Source organism: Protopterus annectens, chromosome 8.part1 (genome assembly GCF_019279795.1).
Source record: "Protopterus annectens isolate FY-2018-M chromosome 8.part1, PAN1.0, whole genome shotgun sequence".
Classification (NCBI taxonomy): domain Eukaryota; kingdom Metazoa; phylum Chordata; order Ceratodontiformes; family Protopteridae; genus Protopterus; species Protopterus annectens.
The window spans coordinates 535,254,688-535,277,195 of NC_056742.1; the positions used below are offsets into that span (position 1 = coordinate 535,254,688).

The following is a 22,508-nucleotide window of genomic DNA, read 5'->3' on the forward strand; positions in this document are numbered from 1 at the left end:
TTCCTTAACTAGGATTTAGTTTGATCTAATCAGTAGTAGTGTGTGGGGGATGCATACTTGCTGTTCTAAAATGCACTTTTACAGCCCTGTTTATACTGTTTGCCATCAACAGGCTGGTTTAAACTGTTAAAATATTTCTGAAATTTTGTTACTGAGGATTGCTTGTCTGAGACGAATAAAGGCTTGTTGCTTTGGAACACTACCTGGGTTTCATGATTTCTGGAAATTATTCTGAGTGAGCTCATCAAGGAAGTTTTAAGGCCACTAGTTTATCTGTTTTTTATTTTTCAATCTTTCTAAGCTCATGCATACTATCAAGGTAATCCCTTATTTTCTGTTTAGCATTCTGCAGTTGCTCCTTTTCTTCAATGAAAACACTCACACAAAAAGCTAAATAGATTTGAATTCCCCCACCTCCTTTTAAAGTATTACAAAAGAATAGTTGTGTAAAATCTTACCATAACCATAGATGTCCTTCTCTACAATGTTGCAGTATTCATACGGTGGGATTTCCAGCCCTCAGGCGACCTGATGTCGGCTTCTATACAAAAGATTAAGCCTGGCTGCCTAGGTGCGTGGGACGTCACACATAGGGCCATAAACCATGGAGTATAAATGTGAAGTCGGCAAGCACAGACCTCAAAACCTGAAGCCCAGAGAGGAGACAGTAAGGCCAAGGAGAAGTAAAAGCAAATGTCCCTGCAGGACTAAAGATACTGGCCTGTAGAGAGGGGATACACCAGAGAAGACAGAGGATACCAGGGGGTAGGAGGGTGGGGTGGGATGGAATACTGCAACAGGGAAGAGAAGGACATCTATGGTTATGGTAACATTTTACATAACTATTCTATGTCCTTCTATTTCCATGTTGCAGTATTCATACTGTGGGAGAGTACCACAGCTAGGAGGAATGTTGGGAGGTGGCAGAAGTAGAGGATTCCACGAATCCCTGCAGCATTGCTCTAGCAAATCCTGTCCTGGCTCTAGAGACAGTACAGTTTTGTACCTACCATAAATGTAGATGTCCGATAGATATGCAACTGCAGTCATAACATATGGGTTGTCCTGCCTCAGGCAGCCCTCTGTTGGCCAGATTCCAAAGTCTGGGTCCAGCGTTGGCTGGCGTCGCCTCCTCTCCGACCCCAGAACGGCTGGAGTATAAAGGCATCGGCCGACGCCATCTTCTTCAGTGTTTCTTGCCCCAGATGCCAGGTGCCCTCCTAGGAAGGCTAAATTTGGTGAATGGATAAACAATTCCAGACATGCACAACAGTAATAAACAGATACACCATAGGAGATACCCCCAGCTAATAGGAATAGGGGTAGTGGACCCATAAGGAAAGTTGCAGAGGGGTAGGAGGGTGGGAAAATCCGACTGCAGTTGCATATCTATCGGACATCTACATTTATGGTAGGTACAAAACTGTACTATGTCCTTCAAGAATGCAACTGCAGTCATAACATATGGGTTGAATACCAAAGCCAAGCTGGGGGTGGATGGAACTAAGAAAGGGATGGTGTAGCTAAAATGCCCTGCAGGACTGCTGAAGCAAAGCCTGCTCGGGATCTGGAGTATAAAGGCAGGTTGTAGTGCTTGGTAAATGTATGCACGGAGCTCCATGTAGCAGCCTCTAGAATGTCCTTTGTAGCCACTCCTCTTAGGAAAGCTGTGGATGTGGCTATAGCTCTGGTGGAGTGTGGCCTAATATTGGCTGGCACACCTTTTCCATGGAAAGAATAGCAGAATCTGATGCAGTGTCCAATCCATTTAGAAATTGTTTGTTTGGAGATTGCTTTCCCTTGTACTCCAGCAGCATAGGCTACAAACAGTTGGTCAGACTTTCTGTTGGCCTTAGTTCTGTCCAAGTAGTAGCGTAGTTGCCTGTGTATGTCCAAAGTATGCAGCAGTTTCCCCCCCCTGTTTTGAGGATTGGGGAAGAAAGTAGGCAGATGAATAGCTTGATTTAGAGACACCCTGGAAATTCCTTTTGGCATGAATGTAGGGATGGTTCTTAGAGAAACTCTGTCCTGATGAAAAATGAGAAAAGGAGGTACTGCCATGAGTGCCTGTATCTCCGAGACTCTTCTTGCAGATGTGACTGCCAATAGAAAAAACGTTTTCCATGATAGAAATTGCATCTCTGAAGTTGTTGCTGGCTCAAAGGGAGGAAGAGTTAATTTTTCCAAAACGAAATTGAGGTCCCATGCAGGTACTGGCTGTTTTCTGGAAGGTTTGATATTCTTTATCCCTCTTAGGAACTGTCTTAGCAAAGGATGTGAAAACACTGGTGGATCACAATTGTATTTTGCTGAGATTGCTGAGGCGTGAATCTTTATAGAAGAATATGAGAGTCCAGTATGAAACATTTCTGCCAAGTATTCCAATATCTGAGGTATACTCAGTAATGTTGTATCCTGACCCCTGTTGGCATTCCAGATGCTGAATCTCTTCCACTTGGCTGAATAGGTTTTTCTGGTGGAAGGCCTGCGTGCTTCCAGTAGGATCTCTTGAACTGTTTTGGAAAGAGAGATAGCGGAAGGAGTTATGGTAACCTCCAGGCTGTCAGATGCAATGTTTTCAGGTTTTGATGGACAGTCCTGTAATTGTGTTGTGTTAGAAGCAGGGGCCATAGGGGCAGAGGCCACGGTTTGGTCCGAGTTATGCTCAGCAGCAATGGGTACCAGTGTTGCCTTGGCCAGTCTGGAGCTATCAAAATGCCTGTTGGTTGTTCTGCTTTGATCTTCAGTATCACCTTGGTCAGCAGTGGTAGAGGAGGGAATGCATAAATTTTTAGGGAATTCCAGCTGAAGGAGAGAGCATCCGTTTTCCAGGCTAGAGGATGGAGGGTCCTTGTGCAGAACCTTTCCAGGTGATGATTCATGTGAGAAGCAAAGAGATCTACATCCGGTCTTCCCCATGTCTTTGTTATTTGTGAGAAAATGTGAGGATGCAGCGTCCATTCGTGTGAATCCAAGAAATTTCTGCTCAGCTTGTCCGCCAGTACATTGTCCTTGCCTGGCACAAACTGGGATTGAAAATGTATCTTCAGACTCAGGGATTTTTCCCAGAGAATCATTGTTGGTCTGCAGAGGGGATAAGAATGAGTGCCTCCCTGCTTGTTTACATACCACATGACAGTGGTGTTGTCTGTCCTTATTAGCAAATGCCCTTGTTGTAGTGATTTTTCGAAAGTCTCGATTGCATGCATCACTGCCAACATCTCTTTTTGGTTTATGTGCAGATGTCTTTCCCTTGGTGTCCATAGACCTTGAATGCATCTGCCCTCCATGTGCGCCCCCCATCCATGATCTGAGGCATCTGTTGTAATCATTTGACCTGCTTGAGGTCTGTTGAAAGACATGCCTTTGTTTAACTGACTTGCTTGAGCCCACCACAAAAATTCTTTTTGCAGACATGGAATGAGTGGGATTACGTCCTCTAGGCTTTGGCTGTGTTGGGACCATAGGCTTTTTAAGTACCACTGCAGCTTTCTCATACGAAGTCTTGCCAAAGGTATCAGAAGAATGCAAGATGCCATGAACCCCAGGGCCTGCAGGATTTTCCTTGCAGTCATCTGGGAGAGCTTTGCTAGGCCTTTGAAGTAGTCTGGTAACTGCTGTTGTCTTTCCTCTGTGAGGTAGGCCATTTGTGTTTCTGTGTCCAGCTTGGCTCCTAGGAAAATAATCTGTTGGGATGGCAGTAGTCTTGATTTCTGAATGTTGACTGTGTATCCCAAGGCCTGCAGTAGTTGAATGACATAGTCCAAGTTTGCTATTAAGGTTTGTTTGTTGTCTGCTTGTATGAGGCAGTCGTCCATGTAGGGGTATATTTGAATCCCCTGGAGTCTGCAGTGTGCCACTACTGATGCCAGGCATTTCGTGAACACTTTGGGCGCAGTAGATAAGCTAAACGGCAATGCTGAGAATTGATAATGCTCTGTCCCTGCAAGGTATCTTCTGCAGCTTTGTCTGATTGGGACATGCAGGTATGCCTCCTTGAGGTCCAGAGTGACCAGCCAAGACCCCTTGCCCAGCATGGGAAAGAGCTGCTGCAACGTCAGCATTTTGAATTTTGGCACAATGAGAAAAGTATTTAGAGTAGACAAGTCCAGTATAGGCCTCTATTTGTTTTCTTTTCTTGGAACAAGGAACAGTCTTGAATAAAATCCCTGGCCTTGTTCCTGAGGAGGAACCTTTTCTATAGCTTTTATACTTAACAGCTTTGAAACTTGAGTGAGTGCCTCTGCCCTTTGATGATGTGGCAGGTATGGCATGCCTTGACTCATTGGTAAAGTATGGAAGTGGAATCTGTAACCCTTGTCTATTAAATCCAGAATCCAGTTGTCTTTGGTTAAGATATGCCAGTTTTTTGAGAATAAGGATAATTTTCCACCCAAAGGTGCTTCTCTTTGAGCCTTTGTAGGCAGTATGAAAGTCAAGTCATTGTGATTGTCCTTGTGGTGCAGCTGGGCTGCCTGCGCCACTTCTTTGATTTGGAGGTTGCCCTGTAGGATCCTCGGTATTGCCCTCTACCTCGGGCACGCCTGTTTTTTCCCATTTGAAACTTGTCAGAGTCTGGAAAGGACCAATTCTTTGAAGGACAGTTTCTGCTGAATCTGGGTGGCTGAACCTGGAGGAAATCTTTGACTGTCTGTACTGATTTAGCTTTTTCCTCACTGGACTTCAACACATCTTGTGCATTAGCACCAAAAAGCTTCTGTTTTTCCAGAGGTGCATCAAGTAACTTTACTTTAACATGGTCTGGCAATGGCTGATCTTTTAACCAAGCATGTCTACGTATCACAGCCCCAGTCATAGCTGCCCTACATGAAGCCTCCAATGCATCATAACCACACTGAAGAAAATGATTGTTAACCTGCTGAGTGTTATGTATATGATCCTGCAATGCCTTTCTATCGATAGGCTCAGGAGAGGCTAGCTTTTTCTGTAAGTCATCCAGTAAAAAATCCTGGTACTGAAACATATGAAAAAGGCAGTTAAGTGACCTCATGGCTAGGGTGGTAGAGGTATAAACTTTTTTACCCCATCTCTCCAGGGACCTAGCTTCCCTATCCGCTGGCAGTGGATTCTTGGCAGTGGATGTAGCCACTCCCTTGGGGCCCTGTGAAATAGTGTCTAGATCCACAGAGTGGGCCTTAAAGAGATGTTTGTGAGTGTCAGGAACCCTATATCATCTGTCTGGCTTGACAGGAGCAGGGGGCAGAGAGTCAGGGTTAGCACAGGAGTCAGAGAAAACATCATCCAAAACATCAATAACTGGAGGAATAGCTAAAGGTCTGTGCTGGGGAAGCTTGAGGAAGGTACGTAGCCTTTTCCTGGAATCAGAGAATTCCTGACCCTGCCATTGAAAATGTTCCCTCATAGAGTGCAGGACTTCACCAAACGAGAAATCCTCTGGAGGGGAGGCAGAGGGAATTGATTCCTCAGCATCGGAGTCCTCATAGGCCTGGAAGGATTCTTCTTGGGTATCTGAATGCTCAGAATCCCCAGAGGCTTCATCTGAAGAGAGGTTGTCAGCCTGCTCAGCTCTGGGCCTTTTCTCTGCAGGTGGCTTGAGAACCTCTGTCAGGATGAGGCTGAGACCCCCTGATAAGAGAAATAAGATCTGCAGCAAGAGACATGATCTGTTTATCAGAAGAAGGGGCCTGAGCAGCAGGTTTAGGATGGGCCTTGGCCTGGCTGGCGGCCTTAGCACGTGCAAAGACCTTGATGGACATGGATACAGGAGGCCTAGCAGCCCCACGTGCAGGAGTAACCTTGTCTACAGGAATGGTGTCGGGTAGATCCAGAACTTCGGTTTCCGGAGGAAAATCAACAACCGGCACCGGAGATATCTCCGAGACCGAAGGACGTGTTAACGCTGTGTCGTCAGCCTGGAGCGGTTGAATTACCACTTCCGAAGGGACCGAAGCACTAGCGGAGGGTTTAGGAGTTGCATCGGTGGAGGACGCGGGCCGAGGATGTCGGTCCCGGTCCTTTCATTTTTTGGTAGATTGAGTTGTCGGTTGATCCGACGGCATGATATACGCGAAAGATTCACCGAAAAAGTCTTCGGCAAATTCTGCCCAGCGCCTGAGAGTGCGCTTATTAAAGCAAGCACAGGCCGAGACGTCGTGGTCTGGGCCCAGGCAAGGAAGGCAGTAAGAATGGAAGTCCTTATGAGGTATTTGTTTACCACAAGACAAACAATTATTAACTTTCTCAATTTGTTCTGACATCGGCTGAGGCAAGAAAAAATGTTCCCCAACAGGGTGCTTAGCTTTTAGATGACTTCGGTACTGAAAACACAGGAGCTGACCGACCAGCACTTGCGAACTGCTTCTGCTTCGGGCACCGCGCGGCAAGAAAGACTGAAGAAGATGGCGTCGGCCGATGCCTTTATACTCCAGCCGTTCTGGCGTCGGAGAAGAGGCGACACCAGCCGACGCCGGACCCAGAATTTGGAATCTGGCCGACCGAGGGCTGCCTGAGGCAGGACAACCCATATGTTATGACTGCAGTTGCATTCTTGAAGGACATCTGGTCAAGCTTGTAGTGCTAACTGAAAGTATGGACTGTAGACCAGGTGGCTGCCTCCATGATGGAGGCTGTGTCTAGCCCTTTCATAAAGGCCTTAGAGGTAGCCATGCCTCTGGTAGAATGTCCATGAGGCAATGGTTTGTGATGATGAGAGTAGCAAATGAGAATGGATGTCCTGATCCAGGAGGAGATAGTTTGTTTGGAGACTGCCTTACCCACAGCCCTGGGATGGAAGGAAATGAACAGTTGGTCAGATTTTCTGAAGGACTTAGTTTTGTCCAAGTAGAATCTCAGTCGTCTATGTACATCCAGGGAATGGAGTACCCTCTCAGCCCAGTTAGTAGGGGAGTGAAAGACGGTAGGTAAGTGAATAGACTGGTTTAAGGATAGCTCATTTACTACTTTGGGCATAAGGAAGGGTTTGTGCGAAGGGTCACGCTGTCATTGTGGAAGGTTGTGTAAGGAGGGCAATTCAGACACTCTTCTAGCAGATGCAATGGCCACTAAAAGAATGGTTTTCTATGTGAACATTTGAAGAGATGATGAGCTGGCAGGCTCAAAGGGGGATAGGGTAACCTTTTCCAGCATGAAGTTGAGGTCCCAGGGAGGAGGGATGGGCTTTCTTGGTGGTCTGATGTGTAAGACCCCTCTCAGGAAAAGTTTTACCTCCAGCCTAGGAAGAAGAGATGGTTGTACAGACAAGCATGCAGAAATGGCAAACATATGGACTCTGACAGAAGAATAAGCTAGTCCCTCCTTAATGAGCTCACAGGTATAGTTCAGGACAAGGGGTGGATCTGTTTAGAAATGGGTCTTTGTTTCTAAGAGAACACCATTTCAAGAATCTCTGCCATTTAGACAAATTGTTTTTTTTCTAGTAGTTGGTTTCCTAGCCTCCTTCAGGACTGATAGCACGTCTTCTGAGTAGTGTTGTCTAAAAGGGATCAAAAGTTGATCACCCACAGAGTTGGTGCAATTCTTTCAATAGGCTTAGAAAATGGGAGGAGAGGGACTGCTCTTTTGTCTGGTGGGAGGAAGGATCTCATTAGATCTGTTCTGATTCCGCAACAAAGAAAAACCTTGTCCAGCTTTTGGAGGAGGGAGAATTTTTAAAGGTTGGGGTGAAACCCAGTTTGTGCAGTAGGGTCATGGTGAATTGGAGATGTATTAGAAGGGTGGACTCTGATTCGGGCAAAATGAGAATGTCGTCCAAGTAAGGGTAGATTTGTACTCCCTTGGTTCTGCAATGGGCGATGGCTGGGGCTAAGCACTTGTTAAAAACTCTGGGTGCCGTAGACAAGCCAAAAGGCAATGCAGTAAATTGAAAATGAGAAGAGGGCCCAGAGAAGTGTAGGAACCTCCTGTGGGAGGGTATGATTGGGATGTGCTGGTATGCATCTTTTAGGTCTAGATAGAGTGACCATGAAGGCTTGAGATGGGATGAGGGGTAACAGCATCTGAAGGAAGAGCATCTTGAAGGAGGGGACCTGTAGGAATAGGTTTAGGTATGAGAGGTCCAGGGATTGGTCTCAAGAGGCCATCCTTTTTTGGGACTAAGAAAAGGTGGGAGTAGAAGCCTAGTCCCTCCTGTCCTGAGGGAACTGGTTCTATGGTTCCTTGTGAGAGGAGTTCCTGCAGGATGGCAGGAAGAAGGGGGATTAGATTTTTGGGAGGGAAAAGTATCTTTTTTTGGTGTGGGTTTCTCTTTCCAGGATAGAAAGTATCCTTTTTGGATGATGGAAAGACCCCACAGATCTGAAGTGATGGTTTTCCAGAATAGAAGGCATAGGGTAAGGCGAGTGGACAGGGTCACTTGGGCAAGGCAGTCACGTGGAGGAAGGTCTCCCTCTGTCTGGAAAGGGCTGTTTGTTGGGGGGGCTGAGGTTGAGGAGGTCTGGAGTATGGTTGTCTCCGAGGTCCCCTACGTGGTCTGGCAGCAGAACAACGAGAGGTGGAAGGGGCCCTTCTGACAAAGGATGTTTTGGTTAGGTAGTTCCTGTAGTATCTGGGCACTGGGGACACCAGCAAGTGTTTAATGTCCTGCAGCTCCTTGCTTTTTTCTTGCAAGTTTTTGAAAAGTTCTGCAGCATTTTTGCCAAACAGAAGGTTGTTATCCAGAGGAGCATCCATGACTTTAGCTTTAAAATCATCTGGCAGAGGCTGTAGTCTGGGCCAGGAGTATCTGCACAAGGCTGATGCAGTGGCAGCAGATCTACCAGCTGCTTCTGCTGCATCATAACTGCAACGGATAGAGTGTCTGGCTACTTGTGTGGCAAGGGACAGTTTGGAGGTAATGTCTGATTTGGCTGGACAGTCAGGGGTGGAAGCCACTAAAGTGGTGGCCTGAGAAACCAGGTCTAGGGCATACTTCACCATATGTGTTTGGTAGTTTATAGCCTTGAAAGCTAGGGTAGAGGATGTGTACACTTTTTTTCCCATTCTGTCCATAGTTTTGCTGTCTTTATCTGATGGCAGTAAAGAAGCAGAAGGCAACTGCCTAGACTATCTGTCTGGGGATACTGCAATAACTGCTGGGTCGGCCAGGGGTGGTTTCACTAGGAACTTGTAATCATCAGGTACACTGTAAAACCTATCTGGCCTTTAAGGGGCAGGAGGTTGAGAGTCTGGGTTCTTGGAAACAGAACTGAAGGCATCCAAGAAGACTGGTAGTACTGGAGGGATGGCTGAAGGTGAAGGAGAGTCAAGCTGTAAGAGCTCGAAGCATCTCTTCTGGGTTTCAGAAACTGAAGTGGTATCCCATTTGAAATACTCTTTCATTTTTGAAATAGTCTCCCCAAATGAACTATCCTCAGGTGGGGAGTCCCCTTCAATAGAGTCCTTGTCAGGGGAGTAGTAATCTATGGGGGAGGCAATCTGAGAAACATAGGAAATGGATTCCTCAGAGGAGGAGTTAAGATTGTTCAGGGTCCTCTTGAGTAACTACTTGGTGAGTAGTAGTTAAAGGCAGGAATGAAGCAGAGGCCGGCCTAGGACACAGCACAGGACTGTTGGTGGGAGTAGGGCCTGTAGGCCTAAGTGCCATAAAGGCCTGCATCAAGGAGGAAGTGAAAAATTCTCAGTCTGGAGCTGCTTGAGGCGTCGGGCTCAAGTGTTTTGTTTTTTGTTTCCTTTTTGTAGGAGTGTGTGTCTGGGTAGGTAGGGAAACAGAAGCCTGCACTGGAGTAGGAGAAATCTCGGTTGGCTGGTCAAGCAACGGTTCCCCCTTGACGTCGGTTATGGCCGACATCTGTATCAACTCCAATGGTGTGCTCTCCATGGCTACTGACATGGCCTTTTCCATAGGAATCATCAGAGTAATCTGGTGTTCCTTGGCTCCTAGAACAGTAGTCGGCGAAACCTCCGGATGCGAAGCGGCATCTGGAGAAGGCTTGCAGACCTTAGCCTTCTTCCTAGGTTGTTCGGCTTGGGCGGCCAAGTCGGGATCCATCCTAAGCGTGAGGTGTTTAAGCCTTTGATTTTCTAAATACAGATTTAACATAGCCAGACGGCTGCGTAAGGTCTTGGGAATGAAGTATTGGCAAACAGAGCAGGCCTTATGGTCATGTCCTATACTTAGGCAAAAGACACCGCGGTCGTGTGAATCTTTGTGCAAATACATTTACTCTTTTTCTTCGACATCAGCTAATAGAAAAAAAAACTACAGCAACCAAGCTAAAGCATAAGCAAGAATGAAAAAAGGAAAACCCCAACAGGTACTTATCTTTTCAAAGTCTTCAGATGTAGGAGTGAAGCAGTCGAAACTGACGTCATCTGTGGCTGAAAAGTTCTGAGGTCTGTGCGTGCTGACGTCACATTTATACTCCATGGTTTATGGCCCTACGTGTGATGTCCTATGCACCAACGGCAGCCAGGCATAAGCTTTTGTATAGGAGCCAACATTGCGTCGCCTGAGGGCTGGAAATCCCACAGTATGAATACTGCAACATGGGAATAGAAGGACATCACACAAAACTATGTACATTTAACAAACAAATGTGTTTTCCACACCATAGAAGAGCAGGTTTGGTTACCCATACTCAATTGCATTTTGCAGCCTGCATTCCCACTTAAACTGATCCCTACCTGTACTTTTCATATCTCTACTTCTCTCTCAGCTATGAAAAACAGCTTGCATGCTTTCAGTAAATGTTAACTTTTACCCATAAGAGGAACTGTACAGGCTACCTTTAAATAAACTAAATTGTGCACTGTTACATTCAATGCATTAAAGTATTTAGGCTGCTGGGGAGGCAACTACTTGTACAATGTATTCATTTCCCACAGTTTCAAACTTCATATATTTTTTTTACAGAATTGCTTTCCAAAGTACCTTTAAATACCAATTCCACCAGAGCGTCTACATTTAACTCAGCAGACAAGTGTTCTGACTTTGCAATAATTGTTTGCACCCGCAGACTTCCTATTTAAAAGGAAGACCAGTTAATAATTAAACAAACCAGAAGCTTTCCAGATGTAATAAAGAATCTTTGTAAATTTCATTCAGAATGCACTGTTTAGACCTCTCATGATTAACTGTGCACACCTGAAGACTTGTCTCCCAATGAAATCCTTTATTTGTGGTGAAAAGCAGCTAATGACTTTGTAAATGCAAGAAATAACTAGCATGTTAATTTAGACATCCATGCCTGTAAAAGCAACGGAAATTATTGTCTTAATTCTATATGTAATATACCCTTCCATCTCCCACCTCAGGAGCACAAGATCACAACATTACATTAACTTTAACTTGCTTCTTTCCAGCCTTTCCTACCTTGTTAGGGTGTAAATCCTGTAAACATTACAACTAAGAAAAAGTACTTTCTTGCTTTAATACCTTTAACATATATAGCAGTCAATAATAAGATGCCCCCACCTCACATTTAAACTATCCCCGACTGCACCCAAAACAAAACTCTTTTACAATATAACATGTGATTTACATAATGATTTTATATAAATATTAATAAAAACAAAAACTGTTACTTCTTCAGACCCTTCAGTGTCTTTCTACACATTAAGGACAAAGTGAGGTTATGCATTAAAGTTCACCAACTAGTTTAACACAGTCAACAGAATTCCAGTCCTTCTCAACCACTTCTTCTAAAGCCATATTTTCTATGTCTAATCCTACAGTTACTGGGGGAGATGCTCTACAGTCTCCAACTTATTTGCTAATTTAGTAGTGTTGCTGGTATTCTTCCTAATCATCACAATCTCCTAACACCAGGCCCCTAGCATTGCCACCTAGCCATTTTTTTCTGGACTATCCAGAAATTAAACTGATTGTCTAGTAGTCCGGAAAACACTGTGCAAACTCCAGTATTCTATTTCAAAAAAGAAACAGACTATCGGAGTTTGTTAAATAGGCAGATTTACTACACTGTTTTTTTTAACGGAAAAGCATAGTAAATCCACAGAATGAAGACATCAAGAATGGAAAAAAAGGGTGTACCTCCTCAGCTAACAATGACTGTGATGTCATAAAATGGGCGGAAAGTGGGTGGGAGAGGGGAGGAAATGAACGGGGCTATGGGAGCTGCGAGGCGTATTTCCTTGGTCTGGTTTTAGCAGCAGAATAAAGTGGCAACTCGACCAGGCACTGGTTCAATTTCCAGGTACTCCTGATTCTTCTAGTAAGCCCCTGTGCTTTTTTCTGTTGCTCAAGCATTTTCCTTTGGAACAATGGAAAAGGTTTCACTTGTAAAGTATCTCTATGAACTTTAATATGGTCAGGAATGAGAAGCAAAGTCCCCCTCTGCTTCCTGGTTCACTTTCTTATTGGGTAAACTTTTTCTCCTTATGCTATTCTAAAAACAAAAATGTCTTGGATCCTCCAAGAAAAAAATATTCTGAAGACAGATGGATACAGCAACTTGCATCTTCCACCTGCCTCTTGACATTCCTAAGTTGACGGGATAAACTTGGTTCTCTTCTGCCTAGTATACAGCAAATAATCATTTTCCAGAAATACTCTGTTGTCTCCAATTTTTAATACATTTATTTTCTGCCACAACTTTGTTAGAAGCAACTCTTTCTGCTGGCATGATTGCATATCTATTAGTATAGGTCTTGGCTGCTTCCTTATGACCAGTTTTCGAGAATATAAACAATCTGCCTCTCAATTAACAAACACCAATTTCTTCCGGTTTCCTGGCAGAAAATTGCAGCTTTTGTCAGCATCTTCTAATGCTATTTTTTGAAACAAGTCTTGAAAATACTCATGCTTTGCCTGAATGTTTTTCATTTCAAACTCTGATGTTTGCAGTTTTATCAGTTCATCTGAACAGACAGTTAAAGCTTCTTCTATTTTTCCAGCCCTTTGTAATTTGACTTTACATAGTTCTTCAGTGTTTCACTTCTTTTAAAATTCTGAGTGTATTTGATTTATGTTTCATCTAAATTACTGGAATCCATTTCCTGCACCAAAGATGAAACTAGAACCACTTTTTATTGAATAGCTGCAAAATTCTTCATAACAAGACTTTTACCTTAAAATGATGTGGTTGATTTTCTCTTTTTTCAATTTTCTTCTTTGCTGACATCAAAGCAGTGTAATTACCAATGACTGAATTTAACCCAAAGTGATTGGTTTTACTGGGTCTTTCACAGTTTTTAAGTTTAAACTAATCAGTCTGTTGATCACTGTGCAGTCATCTTGGAACTCCGTATACCAGGTAGAAACTGAGGTACTTTTGTTAAATGGTCTTAAGGGAATGTGTGTGTGTGTGTGTGTGTGTGTGTGTGTGTATATATATATATATATATATATATATATATATATATATATATATATATATATATATATATATATATATATATGGGCCCCTATCAAATGATAGAAAGCTCATTTGATAGAAACTCATTTCACTGACACCATAAGATAGAAAGCTCATAACACTGAAAACTCATTTGACTGAAACTCAAAACACTGAAAATGCTATATGCCCTTTTCCCCACGGTAGTGCGATCCTGGAGTTAGTATATATAGCTAGGGGGGTGTTGGGGACACAGCCCCCCACAATGGGGGGTGTGGGGGGCAAAGCCTCCCAAATAGTTTATGTAAATATTGTTTTCTCCAAACAGTTATTCATTGTAGGTATAAGTATCCATGTGTAGGCTTTAAAATGTATGAAGTATGTGGGGGGCTGTGCCCCCCATACCCCCCAACTATATATACTAACTCCTGGATCGCACTACCATGGGGAAAAGGGCATATAGCATTTTCAGTGTTTTGAGTTTCAGTCAAATTAGTTTTCAGTGTTTTGAGCTTTCTATGTTTTGGTTTCAGCCAAATGATTTTCCATCAAATGAGTTTTCTATCATTTGATAGGGAACTATATATATATATATATATATATATATATATATATATATATATATATATTCTACGTCCAGTTTAGCCATTTAAAACTTCTGATCTATACATGGAAAGTATTCATAGCTACCATATTAAATCTGTGTGATTATAAAGTTTTCAGCTATGACAAAGTTATAACCGGTCAGACTGTTCCTTTCGTCACAAAAGGATAGTACCCTTTTGTGACGAAAGGAACAGTCTGGAATAAGAACTTTGTCATTTGACTCGCATATATGAATAAAAACCTTGTGGTTTCTGAACTATAATACATAGTTTTCAATATCCACTTGTCTATGGTTACCTTAGCCATGCAGAAAGATGACTCTGAAACTTGTTTACTAGTGGTACTGGGGACAGGATGAAAGCAGTAAATACGACAATATCTGTCTGTAACCTAGTGGTACTGGGGACAGGATAAAGGGATGAAAGCAGTAAATACGACAATATCTGTCTGTAACCTAGTGGTACTGGGGTCAGGATGAAAGCAGTAAATATGACAATATCTGTCTGTAACCTAGTGGTACTGGGGACAAGATAAAGGGATGAAAGCAGTAAATACGACAATATCTGTCTGTAACCTAGTGGTACTGGGGACAGGATAAAGGGATGAAAGCAGTAAATATGACAATATCTGTCTGTAACCTAGTGGTACTGGGGACATGATAAAGGGAAGAAAGCAGTAAATATGACAATATCTGTCTGTAACCTAGTGGTACTGGGGACAGGATAAAGGGATGAAAGCAGTAAATACGGCAATATCTGTCTGTAACCTAGTGGTACTGGGGTCAGGATAAAGGGATGAAAGCAGTAAATATGAAAAAATCTGTCTGTAACCTAGTGGCACTGGGGACAGGATAAAGGGATGAAAGCAGTAAATACAACAATAGCTGTCTGTAACCTAGTGGTACTGGGGACACGATAAAGGGAAGAAAGCAGTAAATACGACAATATCTGTCTGTAACCTAGTGGCACTGGGGACACGATAAAGGGAAGAAAGCAGTAAATACGACAATATCTGTCTGTAACCTAGTGGTACTGGGGACAGGATAAAGGGATGAAAGCAGTAAATACGACAATATCTGTCTGTAACCTAGTGGTACTGGGGACAGGATAAAGGGATGAAAGCAGTAAATATGACAATATCTGTCTGTAACCTAGTGGTACTCGGGACACGATAAAGGGATGAAAGCAGTAAATACGACAATATCTGTCTGTAACCTAGTGGTACTGGGGACAGGATAAAGGGAAGAAAGCAGTAAATACGACAATAGCTGTCTGTAACCTAGTGGTACTGGGGACACGATAAAGGGAAGAAAGCAGTAAATACGACAATATCTGTCTGTAACCTAGTGGTACTGGGGACACGATAAAGGGAAGAAAGCAGTAAATACGACAATATCTGTCTGTAACCTAGTGGTACTGGGCACAGGATAAAGGGATGAAAGCAGTAACACGACAATATCTGTCTGTAACCTAGTGGTACTGGGGACAGGATAAAGGGATGAAAGCAGTAAATACGACAATATCTGTCTGTAACCTAGTGGTACTGGGGACACGATAAAGGGATGAAAGCAGTAAATACGACAATATCTGTCTGTAACCTAGTGGTACTGGGGTCAGGATAAAGGGATGAAAGCAGTAAATACGACAATATCTGTCTGTAAACTAGTGGTACTGGGGACAGGATAAAGGGATGAAAGCAGTAAATACGACAATATCTGTCTGTAACCTAGTTGTACTGGGGACACGATAAAGGGATGAAAGCAGTAAATACGACAATGTCTGTCTGTAACCGAGTGGTACTGGGGACAGGATAAAGGGATGAAAGCAGTAAATACAACAATATCTGTCTGTAACCTAGTGGTACTGGGGACAGGATAAAGGGATGAAAGCAGTAAATACGACAATATCTGTCTGTAACCTAGTGGTACTGGGGACACGATAAAGGGATGAAAGCAGTAAATACGAAGATATCTGTCTGTAACCTAGTGGTACTGGGGTCAGGATAAAGGGAAGAAAGCAGTAAATATGAAAATATCTGTCTGTAACCTAGTGGCACTGGGGACAGGATAAAGGGATGAAAGCAGTAAATACGACAATAGCTGTCTGTAACCTAGTGGTACTGGGGACACGATAAAGGGAAGAAAGCAGTAAATACGACAATATCTGTCTGTAACCTAGTGGCACTGGGGACACGATAAAGGGAAGAAAGCAGTAAATACGACAATATCTGTCTGTAACCTAGTGGTACTGGGGACAGGATAAAGGGATGAAAGCAGTAAATACGACAATATCTGTCTGTAACCTAGTGGTACTGGGGACAGGATAAAGGGATGAAAGCAGTAAATACGACAATATCTGTCTGTAACCTAGTGGTACTCGGGACACGATAAAGGGATGAAAGCAGTAAATACAACAATATCTGTCTGTAACCTAGTGGTACTGGGGACAGGATAAAGGGAAGAAAGCAGTAAATACGACAATAGCTGTCTGTAACCTAGTGGTACTGGGGACACGATAAAGGGAAGAAAGCAGTAAATACGACAATATCTGTCTGTAACCTAGTGGTACTGGGGACACGATAAAGGGAAGAAAGCAGTAAATACGACAATATCTGTCTGTAACCTAGTGGTACTGGGCACAGGATAAAGGGATGAAAGCAGTAAATACGACAATATCTGTCTGTAACCTAGTGGTACTGGGGACAGGATAAAGGGATGAAAGCAGTAAATACGACAATATCTGTCTGTAACCTAGTGGTACTGGGGACACGATAAAGGGATGAAAGCAGTAAATACGACAATATCTGTCTGTAACCTAGTGGTACTGGGGTCAGGATAAAGGGATGAAAGCAGTAAATACGACAATATCTGTCTGTAACCTAGTGGTACTGGGGCAGGATAAAGGGATGAAAGCAGTAAATACGACAATATCTGTCTGTAACCTAGTTGTACTGGGGACACGATAAAGGGATGAAAGCAGTAAATACGACAATATCTGTCTGTAACCGAGTGGTACTGGGGACAGGATAAAGGGATGAAAGCAGTAAATACGACAATATCTGTCTGTAACCTAGTGGTACTGGGGACAGGATATAGGGATGAAAGCAGTAAATATGAAGATATCTGTCTGTAACCTAGTGGTACTGGGGACAGGATAAAGGGAAGAAAGCAGTAAATACGACAATAGCTGTCTGTAACCTAGTGGTACTGGGGACACGATAAAGGGATGAAAGCAGTAAATACGACAATATCTGTCTGTAACCTAGTGGTACTGGGGTCAGGATAAAGGGATGAAAGCAGTAAATACGACAATATCTGTCTGTAACCTAGTGGTACTGGGGCAGGATAAAGGGATGAAAGCAGTAAATACGACAATATCTGTCTGTAACCTAGTGGCACTGGGGACACGATAAAGGGAAGAAAGCAGTAAATACGACAATATCTGTCTGTAACCTAGTGGTACTGGGGACAGGATAAAGGGATGAAAGCAGTAAATACGACAATATCTGTCTGTAACCTAGTGGTACTGGGGACAGGATAAAGGGATGAAAGCAGTAAATACGACAATATCTGTCTGTAACCTAGTGGTACTCGGGACACGATAAAGGGATGAAAGCAGTAAATACAACAATATCTGTCTGTAACCTAGTGGTACTGGGGACAGGATAAAGGGAAGAAAGCAGTAAATACGACAATAGCTGTCTGTAACCTAGTGGTACTGGGGACACGATAAAGGGAAGAAAGCAGTAAATACGACAATATCTGTCTGTAACCTAGTGGTACTGGGGACACGATAAAGGGAAGAAAGCAGTAACACGACAATATCTGTCTGTAACCTAGTGGTACTGGGCACAGGATAAAGGGATGAAAGCAGTAAATACGACAATATCTGTCTGTAACCTAGTGGTACTGGGGACAGGATAAAGGGATGAAAGCAGTAAATCGACAATATCTGTCTGTAACCTAGTGGTACTGGGGACACGATAAAGGGATGAAAGCAGTAACACGACAATATCTGTCTGTAACCTAGTGGTACTGGGGTCAGGATAAAGGGATGAAAGCAGTAAATACGACAATATCTGTCTGTAACCTAGTGGTACTGGGGCAGGATAAAGGGATGAAAGCAGTAAATACGACAATATCTGTCTGTAACCTAGTTGTACTGGGGACACGATAAAGGGATGAAAGCAGTAAATACGACAATATCTGTCTGTAACCGAGTGGTACTGGGGACAGGATAAAGGGATGAAAGCAGTAAATACGACAATATCTGTCTGTAACCTAGTGGTACTGGGGACAGGATATAGGGATGAAAGCAGTAAATATGAAGATATCTGTCTGTAACCTAGTGGTACTGGGGTCAGGATAAAGGGATGAAAGCAGTAAATACGACAATCTGTCTGTAACCTAGTGGTACTGGGGACAGGATAAAGGGAAGAAAGCAGTAAATACGACAATCTGTCTGTAACCTAGTGGTACTGGGGACAGGATAAAGGGAAGAAAGCAGTAAATACGACAATATCTGTCTGTAACCTAGTGGTACTGGGGACAGGATAAAGGGAAGAAAGCAGTAAATACGACAATCTGTCTGTAACCTAGTGGTACTGGGGAGAGGATAAAGGGAAGAAAGCAGTAAATACGACAATCTGTCTGTAACCTAGTGGTACTGGGGACAGGATAAAGGGAAGAAAGCTGTAAATACGACAATATCTGTCTGTAACCTAGTGGTACTGGGGACAGGATAAAGGGATGAAAGCAGTAAATACGACAATCTGTCTGTAACCTAGTGGTACTGGGGACAGGATAAAGGGAAGAAAGCAGTAAATACGACAATCTGTCTGTAACCTAGTGGTACTGGGGGACAGGATAAAGGGATGAAAGCAGTAAATACGACAATATCTGTCTGTAACCGAGTAGTACTGGGGACAGGATAAAGCAGTAAATACGACAATATCTGTCTGTAACCTAGTGGTACTGGGGACAGGATAAAGGGATGAAAGCAGTAAATATGACAATATCTGTCTGTAACCTAGTGGTACTGGGGACAGGATAAAGGGAAGAAAGCAGTAAATACGACAATAGCTGTCTGTAACCTAGTGGTACTGGGGACACGATAAAGGGAAGAAAGCAGTAAATACGACAATATCTGTCTGTAACCTAGTGGTACTGGGGACACGATAAAGGGAAGAAAGCAGTAAATACGACAATATCTGTATGTAACCTAGTGGTACTGGGGACACGATAAAGGGAAGAAAGCAGTAAATACGACAATATCTGTCTGTAACCTAGTGGTACTGGGGACAGGATAAAGGGATGAAAGCAGTAAATACGACAATATCTGTCTGTAACCTAGTGGTACTGGGGACACGATAAAGGGATGAAAGCAGTAAATACGACAATATCTGTCTGTAACCTAGTTGTACTGGGGACAGGATAAAGGGAAGAAAGCAGTAAATACGACAATCTGTCTGTAACCTAGTGGTACTGGGGGACAGGATAAAGGAATGAAAGCAGTAAATACGACAATATCTGTCTGTAACCGAGTGGTACTGGGGACAGGATAAAGGTAAGAAAGCAGTAAATACGACAATATCTGTCTGTAAACTAGTGGTACTGGGGACAGGATAAAGGTAAGAAAGCAGTAAATATGACCATAGCTGTCTGTAACCTAGTGGTACTGGGGACAGGATAAAGGGATGAAAGCAGTAAATACGAAGATGTCTGTCTGTAACCTAGTGGTACTGGGGACAGGATAAAGGGATGAAAGCAGTAAATATGACAATATCTGTCTGTAACCGAGTGGTACTGGGGACAGGATAAAGGTAAGAAAGCAGTAAATACAAAGATATCTGTCTGTAACCTAGTGGTACTGGGGACAGGATAAAGGGATGAAAGCAGTAAATACGACAATATCTGTCTGTAACCTAGTGGTACTGGGGACAGGATAAAGGGAAGAAAGCAGTAAATACGACAATCTGTCTGTAACCTAGTGGTACTGGGGACAGGATAAAGGGAAGAAAGCAGTAAATACGACAATCTGTCTGTAACCTAGTGGTACTAGGGGAAATAATAAAGGGATGAAAGCAGTAAATACGACAATATCTGTCTGTAACCTAGTGGTACTGGGGACAGGATAAAGGTAAGAAAGCAGTAAATACGACAATATCTGTCTGTAACCTAGTGGTACTGGGGACAGGATAAAGGGATGAAAGCAGTAAATACGACAATATCTGTCTGTAACCTAGTGGTACTGGGGACAGGATAAAGGGATGAAAGCAGTAAATACGAAGATGTCTGTCTGTAACCTAGTGGTACTGGGGACAAGATAAAGGGATGAAAGCAGTAAATATGACAATATCTGTCTGTAACCGAGTGGTACTGGGGACAGGATAAAGGTAAGAAAGCAGTAAATACAAAGATATCTGTCTGTAACCTAGTGGTACTGGGGACAGGATAAAGGGATGAAAGCAGTAAATACGACAATATCTGTCTGTAACCTAGTGGTACTGGGGACACGATAAAGGGAAGAAAGCAGTAAATACGACAATATCTGTCTGTAACCTAGTGGTACTGGGGACACGATAAAGGAAAGAAAGCAGTAAATACGACAATATCTGTCTGTAACCTAGTGGTACTGGGGACAGGATAAAGGGATGAAAGCAGTAAATACGACAATATCTGTCTGTAACCGAGTGGTACTGGGGACAGGATAAAGGGATGAAAGCAGTAAATACGAAGGTATCTGTCTGCAACTGCCCACCCTTGGTGCACCTTACTTATAGCTGGAATGATTTACTATCAACTCCTTTTGCAGAGAGATGTGCTGTGAAGGAGCCCCTTTCCTCCAAAAAGGCCTCATCTTTGTACTGAAATATTTCTGAGACTTGAGGTGTCTGATATAAACATACTTTCTGAGGAACTTGTTCGGTCTTTGTTTTACAAGTCAGCAATAGTATCAGCTGCTGGGTGACCAAAAAGAAATTCTTAAGTTACAGAAGCATTCAGAAACTTGAACTCATGTCATAATTATAAGATTATATTACAGACCAAACTAGGTTTCACAAAACTATGACTGAAATGGAGGGTCCTGCTGCACCATCAACAGCACCGTAATCACAGCTGTGTGTGCAAATTCCTATCTTGTTTATTGTTTAAACTAGATTTTTGTGTGTATAATATCACAGTTAGGGACAGAAGGTACATTTCCTTGAATTCACTCAAAGGTGGAACTCTGGTAAGAAACTGTGCAACCCAAACAGCATAATGCTCTACATCCTAAAGTACTAGATGTATCAGGAGATACCAACATAAATACTAATAAAGGTATCACTATGGACTTTTTTTTTTCAGTGTCATTTCCCTCTCTGCCTACCAACCATCAAACCTTCTCCCACTGAACCTGAAACCAATTCATTCCTTAGAAGCGAATCTCTTTCTCAGATCTATCTAGAGTGGCAGCCATCTGGAAAGGCCCATTGTTTAAGCAACCTTTGGGGAGACTGTGCTCTCTCTCTCTCTGGCATCCCAGCAATAACAGTATTTCTGTATGAACTGCCCTAATCCCTCCAAGTGGGTGGTGAAGTGAGCATCTACATCACCACAGGGACCACAAAAGCCCATCTAATGGCACACAGTGCAATTACCCATGTGAGACCATCATGGGCTACCATCATCACTTGGGGTGGCCATGCCTGTACCCACCTCTACACGGAACCCTGCCTGACGGCTCCATCCCTGCCCTCCAACAGGCACTGTGCTAGCAACACTCTCCAAATGATGCACATGATACTCCTCCCCTGCCTCACCATCAAGTGCCACAGTCGCTAATCAAACTTGGATTTCAAAGGCCGTAGTCAAGGCTTTACCCCCTACAGCATAAGGTGCACTAAGACTTCATCTCATTATAGCACCAAGGTTAGTGAAGACAATTTTGGCACTTTGGACAGTGACGCAATACTTTGAAGTGGAGGAGGCGGGCTTTATTTCCTTTAGGTCCTTTAATAACTGACATCAAGCTCAGCACATTGCATGTAAGTATTTTATTCATCAACAAAAATAACAAAGCACACAAATGTATCCAAGCTCAGTAAAATGTCCTACTAGAGTGCAAAAAGTCATTCAGATCACTTAAGCTTAAAGAAACGGACTAAAAACCGTTTTGGTAAACATTATCTTGTCTGCAGCTTCCTACAACAATTCATACTTTGTCATCAGACTTTCTGGACTCCATCCTTAAGAAAACATTACAGTTTTAACAGAACAATAAGAAACATTTAAGAGAAATGAACTAAGTTCAACCGCAACCACAAGAAATTGCTTATAAGATGTTAAACTGAAGATTTCTAAAGGGGAAAAAAAATCAACAAGTATGGACAAGATGTAGTCAAAATTACACTGGTATCAAAGGTAGAAAACACCAAAGTGCACAGAAGAAATTACGAATGCTCTTAGCAATGCTATCTTTATATGGAAGTTCTGTGCATCAAATACGGTTTGAAATGGAATGGAAAGATAAGGTGGGTAAAACACAGATGTTATGATTTACCATTACAATACCCCTCCCTGAAGATCTTCAGATGCTGTAATGTGTAATGTGCATACCCTCACTG

General features: G+C 43.0%; 1 protein-coding gene across 1 annotated transcript in view; it reads right to left on the reverse strand.

Moving 5' to 3' along the window:
- The window catches only part of EDC4 (enhancer of mRNA decapping 4), a 2,017,057-nt gene that overhangs the window by 356,348 nt on the left and 1,638,201 nt on the right, over positions 1-22,508 (reverse strand). The window lies entirely within an intron of this gene.